Genomic DNA, 12,597 nt, shown 5'->3' on the forward strand with positions numbered 1-12,597 from the left:
AGTGCTTGTTTTCTTGAAGATACATTCACATATGTGATAAATATAATAAGTGATAAGTATAAAGTACACTTAATTAGCATGATATTTCTGGCATATTGTGAGCCCTCAAATAGTTGTTTAATTGGTAAATCAAAATTAATGTCAGTATAAACTCAGATGGGAATAATCAGTTTCATCGAATGATTGGGAAGTTTTCACAGGCAAGATGAATTTTAGATGAGACCTAGAAGTGGGCATAAAATTTGGTTCAGTGACAAGAGGAAGAGAATGAAAGCCGCAGGAGTCAAGATGGCCTGTTGGTTACCTGGAGATCAGCCTGGTCTGGGCAATATGTTCATGAACAGCAAGAGACATGCTTGGATGGCTAGGCCAAGATGTAGAACTAATATCCAGCCTGAGGCTGGATGCAAATCAGTAAATGCTCTGAAGCTATTTGAGAATCTTGCCAATAAAGCATTATTCTAGGAAGACTAGTTTTAGACTAGGGGAAAGGTTAAAGACAGGAAAAAGTAACAAGGCAAGACTTAGTTAAAATTGACCAGAAACATTTTGTTGCAAAAGGCAAGAAGTTACTAGAAGAGAATTCATCCCGGGAAGTGGATGTGGCTCAACTGATAGCACACCTGCCTACCATGTAGGAGGTCCAGGGTTCAAAGTCCAGGGCCTCCTGGCTGTGTGGTGAGCTGGACCACGTGCAGTGCTGCTGTGCGCAAGGAGTGCCATGCCACACAGGGGTGTTCCCTGCATAGGGGAGCCCCACATGCATGTAGTACACCCCCAAGGAGAGCCACACCACGTGAAAAAAGTGCAGCCTGCCCAGGAGTAGCACCACACATGGAGAGCTGACGCAGCAAGATGGCGCAACAAAAAGAGACAGATTCCCGGTGCCACCGAGAATACAGGTGGACACAGAAGAACACAGCGAATGGACAGAGCGGACGACAGGTGGGGGGGGGGAGCGGGTTGAAGGGGAGAGAAATAATAAATCTGTAAAAAAAAGAGAAAAAGAATTCATTCCAGTTCCATGGCACCATGCTGTCAACAGAACTCGACCTTCAATAGAGCACACAGAATTTTTAGCCTATCAGGTTTGGAATTGAGGTTAGTAGACAATCTCAGGTGCACAAAAGCTTTTAGCCTTCTAGTACCCACCTTTCCTTTATTATCCAAATGGAGCAATACTCAAGAAACTGTTTAAAGCCAAGCATTCTCCCTAATGTTCCTCACGATGTGATATAGGGGATTGGAGAATGAGGGGAAGTGAAGATAAAGTTTAAATGCCCTCGGTGTCATTTGTCAGTTTTTGTTCCAAATTCCTCTCAGCTCCTCCTTGGTGACTTCCAACCACCTCTTTCCTCTCTTTTCCTCCACACTGGGTCAACTTTCTCTATCCCCCAAACATAATAATGTTAGCTAACATTTATGTAGTGCTTACTCTGGTGTAACCACTTGTACTAAGTATTTAGATGCTTAACGCCCTCTTTCCATTCTGCAAGGCACTAATAATTCAAGGCTAGTAGTTATAACAGATGTTTAATAAATCTCCACTGTGCTCCACTTTATTATATAAAGGAATTTTTAGTTCCACTTCATCTAATCCTGTCATGGAGCCATCAATGTATCTCTCCAAACAAAAGAGAAGTCTGCCCCTCTCGGTTTCCAAAAATAACTAAGAGAAATACAGTTTTTGTTTAGGGGCCTCAAAAATTACAGATCGAATTTTCAGAAGGAGTAAAGTTCAAAATATCTGTACTTTCCACCTTACCACTTTAGGTTGACAGAAAGAAACAGGAAAAAAATTTCTCCTCCACCTGTCAAGAGCATGCCCCAGAGCTCATGGCAATTTCCCCCTCCCTCTATCCGTCTTGTTCTTGTCACTAACCCAGCATGAAGTTCTGAGAGCCTAGACTAATCCAGTGGCAGTGGCAGAGAAAGGGACTTATTTCAGAGATCCGAAACAGTCCCCAATTATTTCTGCCCATGGTGACCTCTTCTTTGTCCAAACTCCTATTGCACAGCTCATCTGCTGCCTTTAACACTTGCATGCTGCCTTTTCAAGTTTTATATTTATTAAGTTCATCCTCCTCATTGGAAAGCATTAGTTAAGAGAATTGACTTTCTAAGTGTGTACACCAGAAATAACAAGAGTCAGCAAACATAAATCCACACGTGATTGAAAAATGACCAAAATCCACTCGGTATTCTAGGGAAACTTTCTTTTATCTCCTTGAAGCTAATTCCCCTTTCCACCTATAGTATGGAAAGTCTTCCTCTACCATTGCTTTCTTTTTTTGGTCTTCACAACATAGAGGGTATAGCAATCTGGAATGCTGCAATCATATTTACTTCTCCTGATCCTCCTGCTATAAAAATTGACCCCTTTTATTCACTTAATACAATTCCAATAAGGGAACAACAATTGTAATGAAAAGGAATGTTTCAGAGCAAAAGGAAGAATGCAAGCATTGGTGACCAGACTGAGTGGAGAAAGGTGAACAAAGAAGAAGGAGCCAATAACAATTTACAAATGTTGAACCTGATTGAGTTTATACTTCAAGTAGCCTGTCAAAAGACCAATGTTTAAAAAGTTACTATTTACCAAAATCCCAAGTGAAAAGTTGTATAACAATTTATTCTTTCCTGAGATTTTAAAATTAGGAACTTAAAAGAGTACTAAGATATCAGTCGGCTGCTTGAATTTGGAAAAGCTAACAGAAAAATAGAATGTCTATGTGTTTTGTCAAGAAAAAATATATAAAAGAAATTAAAAGCTGCATAACCAAAGAAAAACTAAGTCCAAAACACCATGACACCCACAAAGGAGAACACACAACCAAGTGAATGAATAGTCTTCTTTCTACCCATGGCCTTTGACCCCCTTTCATAAAAATTCCACTATTGGAATTCCTGCTTGCAGGTAGGCAGTGCTTCTTGTGGTGAATGTTCTCTGTGGCAAGGCAGAATGGTCAAGTGGAGGCTGGAACTTTGCAGCAAGTGTGTGCCTCAGCTCTAAAATCCAAAATTAAATTCTTTGTGCCCAGAGACTTTCTCTATATAAACCATTTTGTGCTTCAATATTGGCAAAGCTAATTCACCTTCTCAAACCTGTGCTCTGCCTGGAAGCTTACCTCAGAGAAGAGAGAACTAGACAAAGCAGTACCTGCTGTATCTGAAACCCTCTAGATCTTAGTAGTAAAATTTTCAAGTATTTGTTTCTAATGAGGTATCTTTAGTGTGCTCTGAGAGATATGTACCTCCAAAAGTTGGCTCTGGGGAACAATAATAAGCATCATTACCAAAATCATAGTAATTTGTTAGCCCTCCTTTTTTTTTTTTTTTCTTTGCCTCTTCTCTCCTCTTAGCACATTTAATTTCTATTAATGAAACATAAGACACAGAATACATACTTCCAGTTACAAAACCTCTTCTCAAATAAATTTCAAATACTTAATACATAACTTATTGTTTCCTTTGCTGACCCAATATGCTTCCCTCTACATTACCCAACAGTGCTGTAAGAACAGCACTGGCTAGGAGGTAGCAGTACCTGTTTTTTTTTGTTTTTTGTTTTTTGTTTTTGAATTGTATGCTTTATTAATATATATCAAGAATTTTGATTTGTGTAAAAAGGGAATGAATTCTCTCTCTTTTTTTCAGTTGATTACATTTTTTTTCTCTATTTTCTTTTAAATGTTACCTTCAAAAAATATGAGGTCCCATATACCCCCCACCCCACCCACACCACCCCTCCCACATCAACAAACTCTTCCATCATTGTGGCACATCCATTGCACCCGGCGAATACATTCTGGAGAACCGCTGCAGCACACGAACAGTGGTCCACATTGTAGTCCACACTCTCCCCCAGTCCACTCAGTGGGCCAAGACAGGGCACACAATGTCCAGCATCCATCCCTGCAGCACCACCTAGGAAAACTCCAAATCCTGAAAATGCCCCCATACCATATCTCTTCTTCCTACTCCCGACCATCAGCAGCCACCATGGCCACCCTCTCCACATCACTATTACAATTTCTTCCCTTACTAATCACAGTAGTTCCCCAGCAGAACACCAGTAAGTCCACTCTAATCCATACACTACTCCTCCATCTTGTGGACCTGGGGTGGCTATGTCCAGTCCCCCTCTACATCAAGAGGGGGTTTAGATTCTACATGGATGAGGGATGCAATTCTTCTGCTTGCAGCTGTAGGCACTCTTGGCTCCCTGGTGTGGTGTTTGACCCTCTTCACCTCCCTGTCAGTTGGCCAGGGTAAGTCCAAGAAACCAGAGGGTAGGAGCTGCAAGTCTGCTGAGGCCCAGGGTCTGGCCATCACATGGACAGTTCAGAGATTCAGGTCTCCTGAGTATACACCAACCCAAACACCAACCACAGGTCTGGTAAAGGTAACAGAAGAGGCATGTGTAGAAAGGTTATGTCTGAGTCCAACTCCATCACACTCAGGAACACAAACTCCAAAGTAGGGCCAACTGACATGGCCCTGAACTCCAGAGCCATCTGCCTTGACCATAGAACCTGTGGGTTGCTACAGCCCTCAGGAGAACCAGCACCTGGGTTTCCATCTGCCTTGGCTGTCTCTGGTACCCTGCTGAGGCATGCGTAAGCATCACCCCCTGATGACCTCCTGACTCTTTTTTGGAGACTCTTAGCCATATAAACTCACTTGTCCTTTCCATTTCCCCCTTTTTGTCGAAAGTCCGAAAGCAGTTTTTAACACCTGATATTACATGTAGGTTGAGATATTCTGCCGGTCTGAGTTAACCTCTTTGTTCATGGTCTTTTTGTAGTTACATCATCAGCTGGTGCTTGGTAATAATCCCTTGGTGCCAGGGAGGCTCATCCCTGGGAGTCATGTCCCACACTGGGGGGAAGGCAATGCATCTACATGCTGAGTTTGGCTTAGAGAGTGGCCACATTTGAGCAACATGGAGGCTGTCAGGAGGTAACTCTTAGGCACCCCACAGCTATAGGCCTAGTTCATATTTCAGGCACACAGGCTCATAATCTGAGCCATCAGTGTCAAGGGTTCATCGTTGGACCATCCATCTTTACTGGTCTTTGCACTTGGAGGATTGTTGTTGCTCCACTGGGGAATGTGATAGAGCTCCCCTGGTCAGGAATTCAGCACTCTCTCATCTGTCGTTTCCAATGGAAACCACTATGAAAATATCCGAACCTTTCTATGTATCCTGTATATATGCCCTAGATAATTCCCTCCCAACCATGTGCCCCCCCCCAATGACACCCCACACAAGTGCTCCTCCCCTGCCATAGCTGAACCTCTCTGTAGTCCAAAACTTCTTCAAAAAGGAAGCCCAATATATTGCCAGGTTCCATTAATAGAAAAATGGAATATAGTGATGGGTTTAAAGGTTAGATATAGAATACATAGAAATTTAGAAAAATTAAATAAAGGAAAAATAAATTGGGGGTATCAAAGAAATGAAAACATGAAAAAGCTTTGTTTTTGACATTTTGCCTTTCATCACTACTATAGGTGTTGCCCTGTATGTACAGTGGCAAGGCAATTTCTTCCATTTCTTCCTCAGTGTCTACCGTCTTTCTTTCTTTCTTTTTTTTTTTTTTTTCCTGATTATTAAGTGTCTCTTGACATAAGTTTTAGGTCGCAGTAATTCACATATACGTTACAGTACCTATTTTATATGTATTTCTTCATTTAATCCTCACAACAACCCTATGATGTAGAAATGATTACCATTTTCATTTTGTAAGCAAGGAAATGGAGGCCCAGGGAAGTCAGTTAGCTTGCCAAAAGTCATAAAGCTATAAGCAGCTGGTGAAACATGTCTCCAAACCTAGGCATGTCTGACTCCAGAGTCCAGACTCTTAACTCTGCTACCCTGCCACCTACAGGAAAATAGTGAGCAAGTCAAGTCAGTTCCAGGTGACAGTAATAACTAATTTACTTCTTCCAGATACTCTGTGTTCTTCAGGGATAATTGCCAATTATCGTGCCTACTTTTAAAGACTAGATCTCCACAAACTCCTAATTTGGGTACTTTCTATAGAACTGAGGATGCCACATAACTGTTGTGTAGCTTTTACAGTTCATTAAAAGGGTCTTCTGAGGGGGTGGCTGATTGACTTGTGGGGTCTCTACTTTCCGACATCAGGTTTTAAAAAGGGGTGTCCTTTTGTAATTCAAATGAAGGTGTCATATGTGTTGCCCTTGGCCCTATTCGTACATTTGCTACCAAAAGTGTCTTCTGAACTAGGAGTTTCTAGAGGGCTGGGACCATGTCTCATTTACCTCTGTTGAACCTAACAGAATACAGAGTAGGTGCCTAAAAACATTCTTGAATGGCTACTCTCTTCTTGATGTATGACCAAACCAAAGCTCAGTCTTCTTAGTTTCTTGACCTTTTCACTTCTGATGATTTTTCTTTATCTCACTTCAACTGTCCATTCCTGTGGTCATGTTTGTCCGATACCTAAAGTGTTTGATTTCAAGCACCCCACTTAATGACCATCCTTATCTGCTCTCTTTATCTAATATCTCACTTCTTTGTTTTTGCTTCATTAAGACTTCCAATTTGCTATCAGTTCTTCATTGTCCCTCACCCAGCAGAGACACACTTCCCATTTTATTCCCTTAGATTCCTTGGTCGATCATCATAGTCACTCATCTGAGGTCTTGACCAAACTGCCAGCCTTATACCCCTCTTGGACCCCATCCCTCTCCCTTCCCCATCATGACTACCTTAAAACTAATCTTGCAGCTGTGAAATTGCAGAGAACAACCAATCCAGACTGCAGGAAAGAGCAAAAAAGGAATAATAGACAACTTCAAACCCTAAATATCAGTCTTGCCCACGACATTCTCTCCCCTCTCGCTCTCACTTCAGCTACCCAGGCGCCAGAGAGGCCTCTAACTAGGCAGTTCCTTATCTCCCTCCTCCACTCTCCCAGCCGTTACAGATTCCAGGTGGCCTAATTACCTCAAAGGAAAACATTCCAAACTAAGTGGCTTTACCCACAACCTCAGTAAATCACTACTCATTCCAGGAATCAGCCCCGCTGCCAGCACCCCACCCCCTACCCCCATCTTCCAGGGTTTTTCCTCCAACCCACTGCCTGCCCTTAAAAAGCTGTCTTTTCTTTCCACAGAGATGAGTTCTACTCTCTATCCCCTGTTAAAGCAACCCCTGGATAAAGTCATCCTTGCCTGTTTAACATTGTACAGTGCAGTTTTCTCTTTGACAGGGGCAAGTGGTTTCATCTTTAATAAGAAGACCCAGGAGTTGCACAGATCACATCTCATATCCCCCGGATCAAACTTTTTTTTTTTTCTTTTTTTTTTATTGACTTTGTAATAATATTACATTAAAAATATATATGTGAGGTCCCATTCAACCCCACCCCCCCACCCCACCTCTCCCCCGCCCAGCAACACTCGTTCCCATCATCATGACACATCCATTGGATTTGGTAAGTACATCTCTGGGCACCCTGAACCTCATAGTCAATGGTCCACATCATGGCCCATACTCTCCCCCATTCCATCCAGTGGGCCCTGTGAGGATTTACAATGTCCGGTGATTGCCTCTGAAGCACCATCCAGGGCAGCTCCATGTCCCAAAGATGCCTCCACCTCTCATCTCTTCCTGCCTTTCCCCATACCCATCAGCCACCATGTCCACTTTTCCCAATCCAATGCCACCTCTTCTATGTGGACATTGGATTGGTTGTGTCCATTGCACCTCTATGTCAAGAGGAGGCTCAGATTCCACATGGATGCTGGATGTAATCCTCCCACTTTCAGTTGTAATCACTCTAGGCTCCATGGTGTGGTGGTTGTCCTTCTTCAACTCCATCTTAGCTGAGTGTGGTAAGTCCAATAAATCAGATTGTAGGTGCTGGAGTCTGCCCCGGATCAAACTTAATCACAGGGTAACATCTAGCTGCAGAGAAGCTCAGAAATGTAGTCTCTTGCTAGACAAGAGCAGCTAAAACTCTATCCTGTTAGGCAAAGGAAGAGGGTAATTTGGATATTTAGGGACAGTTAGTTGTTTCTGCCATGTTGATAAGCCCAACTGCCCACTGGGCAGAAAGAAGAGAAAACATGCAGCCATGATGATTTTCACCCTAAATTTCAAGTGAGTAATCAATTCTGCATGACAATTGTATACACTTCTTTAATATATTTGATCTTCTGCCCTCAAAAAATGACTATTTTGTAACTTCTCTTTCATCAAACCTCCAACAATTCCTTCCCACTCCTTACCCCTCACTCTAAGCTAATAACCTTACCTTTTCTGTTTTTGGGGGGATTGAGGGGAAATGACAACAATCACAGGAACACCCTTTTCTTCCCTGTATCAAATGGACCAGCCTAACTACATTTTTCTACCATCAATTCTATATTTCTTTGCTCTTAGCCTTCTCTCCTTCTATAATAAATGGAATTCCCTGTTCCTAGCAAAGGCCAGTACCTCCATTTGTGCTCTGGAGCCAACCCTTTCTACCTTTTCTCAAGGTCTGATGCCTGCAAAACTATGTTATTTCTCTTAAACTATATTTTTCTTTTCTGTTGGATTATTCCTATCAGCTTGGAAATAGTCTCTAATAAATCCCACCTTCAAAACATCATTTAACACCATATCCCCCAATCAAATACTACCCTGTATTTCTGGGTTTTCTAGCAAAAGAAAGCATTTCAAAAAAGTCGTCTGTTTTTGCACTCATCATTTTCTCACTTTTCCTTTCAGTCCTCACCCATTTACCTTCCACCTCCATCACTACACTACCCCTGCTTTTACCAATGTCCACTTCACAAATCTAAGCTCTATCATTATCTTATGTGATTCTTAGCAGTATTTAACACCACTGACCACTCTCTCCTTGAAACATTCTCTTTCCTAGTGTCCATGACTTATCCCACACCATTTCCCACACCCCAAACCCCACTCTATCACTGCCTGTTCCTTCTTAGTCTCCTCTTTGGTTCTTCCTTCTTGGTCCATTCCTTCTAAGTGTTAGAATGCCTCTACTTTCTCTACCTCCATTTCTCCCATGATCTCATACATTCCCATAGCTGCAAATGCTGGCATATACAAAGTGATGCCCAAATCTTTATCTCTAGATCAGCTTGCTGAGCTCTAAACACATAGTCAACTGTTTATTTGACATTTCCACTTGAATATTCAGCAGACATCTAAACCAAAGCAGATCTTTTCTCATGAAGAGGTGTCCCTCCCTCAATTCCCCTCAACCTCAGCTCCTTAAGGGAAACCTGTGAGGCATCTTCAATTTTTCATTATCGAAATCTCACGTCTTATCCAAAGACAAGCCTTGTTGGGTCTCTCTCTTTTCATAATATATTTTTTCTTAATTAGAGATTGTTCTGTGGATTTGCAGAATAATCAGGCATAAATTTGTTGAGTCTCTTCAAAAACTATATCCTGAATCTCTACTCTTCTTACTCAAATTTCTATTATGGCCTAACATATCATATATTTTACTTATCTTGTTTATTTTCTGTCTCACCAACCTCATGAGCTTCATGAATGCAAGGAGTTTAGTCTATTTATTCTGTGCTATATTTTCATGGCCTAGACCTAGATAGGGGCTGATGCTAGATAATTATTTGTGGAATGAATGGAAAGTCTAGGGAGCATTAGACATGCAAAAAATAATTATTATTATAATTGTTAGAGGCTTGCAATAATTAACAAGCTGTACCTCAGCTTCCCCTGATATGCATTGGGGAAAGGCTAACCCCATCCCCCATAAGCCTATATGCCTAAGGGCACAGGACTTCCCCACACATTAAACAAAGAAACCATGTAGAGACAGGAGTAAAGGGAAATAGAGACCTTCCCTACCTGCATATCAGAGGGAGATAAAAAAAAACCCTTTAATCCCTACAGATCAAAGAAACATCTGCTCCAGCAGCTTTCCAAGAAACCAACTCCCTAACCCATTATCCTCTCATCATTTTCAAGGAAAATTTTCACCTCTAGAGCTTCCTATTTGTCCCTGTACCTCACCTGGACACTCAAACCCCTCCCACCTACTATCATTTCCCCACCTAGGAAAGTTCTGTATAAATTCAAATCCCACCCCCCTTCCAGGAGTGGGCTGAAGTATCTTTTCAGACCCCTTCTGCTAGGAGAGCTTCTCAATAAATTCTTTCTCTGCCTGTGGTCATATCAGTCTCTGTGTCCCAGTAAGCGCCGTTTTTCTCCAACATATGGTGCAGAAAACCTGGGATTGAGATCATGCTGAGACTGATTGACTAGTGAGGAATCTTCCTTCTACCACCGCTGAATGTCCATCCAACACCGGACATTGAATCTCGTCTTGGTGAGTTAAGAATTTCTTCGCCAGAGGATCCTGCTGTCTCTCTCTCCTTTTCTGTTGTCCAAGACAACCCACTGGGAAAACCTAGTGCTAGATCAGGATTCTCACCATTCCCCAAGGGCCACGGCAGGTGGTATGCCTGTGTCCTTGTGGGAAGAAACCCCTTGGCTCCAGAGACGTCTGGCTACAAGTGTGGTTTCCCATTTCCTTGGAGATATCTGACTGATTTGGGGACGCCTGTCTCACTCAGAATCTCCCCCATTCTAGAGATCCTTAGTCTCACCCCAGCCACCTAAAATGGGGAATTCAATTTCAGCCCGCCAAAAATCCATGCCTCTGGGCTGTCTCCTTCATAACCTTAAAATTCTGTACCCGGAAGCAGACATCAGATCTAAAAACTTCATTTTCTATTCAACCTCTGTGTGGCTGCAATACAAACTGGACAATGAAAGTCAATGGCCAAAAAATGGTACTTTCAATTTCCAAGTTCTCCAAGACTTAAGAGAATTTTATCCAGTGCAGTGGCAGATGGTCAGAGATCCCTTACGTTCAGGCATTCATTTTCCTTCTTTCCCCTTCCCAATCCTGTTCTTCCTACCAAATTCTTCTTTTACACCAGAAACCTCCTCAAAAATCTTCCTCCTCATTACTTCCACCCTCTAAACTTCTGAAAACTCCAACTTTCATCCCTCAGATCACACCCTTCCCCACCTCCTCCATATAATCCTCTGGGGTTATCGCTGGACTCGCACTGCACCCTTCTTCCTACCCCCCTTTGTCATTGCTGCCTTCTCCCCTCCTCATAGGCGCTTGCAGAAACTACCCACCCCCCCACCCCCACCCCCCGCCCTTTGTGCTGCAGTCCTCCACCTCCATCAGCATGCAGGCTCCTAACTCCACACAGACACCAGCTCCTCTCTCACCCCTGTGGGGGCTGAAAGAATAGCCAGAGCACACAGTCCTTTCTCACTCTCAGATTTAAGCCAGATAGAGAACCAGTTAATATCTTTCTTTTGCAAGCCTTTAACAATACTGCAATTTTAAAAAATGGAATATTTACAGAACTTAGAAAAGGGAATAATATTTCCAGGCCTTGGAAATTAGGAACAACTCACATTGTAAAAATCTGTCTTAATTTTTCCTTTAAAATGTGTGCTTAAAGAAAACATATATATAATTAGGCTAAATAGTATCACTTTCCAAGTGATAAAAAAGATTATGAAGAAACAGTGCTAGAGGAAACAGCAGAAGGAATTAAGGTTTTTGAGAACTGGTTTTCACCAGAAAGGGAAAAAAGATGAAACTGAATGGAGTGTGAAGAAAGATACAGAAACAATTTTAAAAGACCAAAATCACCGTTTTGGTGGGGAATAAGATAGGAGAATGTTTTCAACTTTTTGGGTAAGTGGGACCTTTTAGTCAAAAAAAAGGACAACCCCTTGGGTGGGAGACTTATGACTCTTGGCTAGAATTTCAACTCCATTTGTAGGAATCTGTGCTACAAAAGTAATAGCAGAAGTATATGAAGAGTGCGTACTTTGGCAGCACATATATTAAAATTGAAACAATACAGCATGGCCCCTGAGCAAGGCTGACATGCAAATTAGTGAAGCATTCCATAATGTTTAAAAATAAACAGTATATAAAGGGACAAAACTGCCTGTGACTCTAAGGCACATGGTGTGGCCAGGATCTGATGTGAGCTGAGCAGGTCAGACAGATGCAGCCATCCTAGGAACGAAGTAACTACGGCACTCAGTAGTTCAGATAAGATGATTCAACTCCAGAAAAACACTGCCAACATCAGAATTATCTGTAGTTTGGCTCATGCTGACCTTGGAAAAACTGCCCCAGCTGTCTTATATCTAGCAATGGAATCATTTCCAGCCACCTGGCAGTTAAGGTACACAGACAGCAGAGAAGATGAACAAATTCAAGATATCACTATAAAAGCCAGTGATATTGCACTAAACTATGCAAGAGTCAGGCTGTCCAGGCTTGGATGTAGGTAGGGACCTTCGAATGGCTTAAGGGCAGAATAACTGGCAGTTCACACCTGCCCCCCATCCACGCAGGTGATTGTATGGATCTCTTCACAAGGAAATTCCAGAGTCTTAGGGCTTTGTTGGATCAGTCTTAGTACTCGTTTCCTGGCTAGACACTTGTTCTGCCCCTTGGTCTGTGTATTAGATTTGGAGTCTTATTTACTTAACTGTGGGTAGCCCTGATCAGCACCAGTTTGCTATCCCCAAAT

General features: G+C 42.2%; 1 pseudogene; it reads left to right on the forward strand.

Moving 5' to 3' along the window:
• The first annotated feature begins 11,876 nt into the window (after window positions 1-11,876).
• Window positions 11,877-11,969, forward strand: LOC111767194 (U6 spliceosomal RNA; annotated as a pseudogene).
• Window positions 11,970-12,597: the final 628 nt, after the last annotated feature.

This window comes from Dasypus novemcinctus, chromosome 3 (genome assembly GCF_030445035.2).
Source record: "Dasypus novemcinctus isolate mDasNov1 chromosome 3, mDasNov1.1.hap2, whole genome shotgun sequence".
Lineage (NCBI taxonomy): Eukaryota > Metazoa > Chordata > Mammalia > Cingulata > Dasypodidae > Dasypus > Dasypus novemcinctus.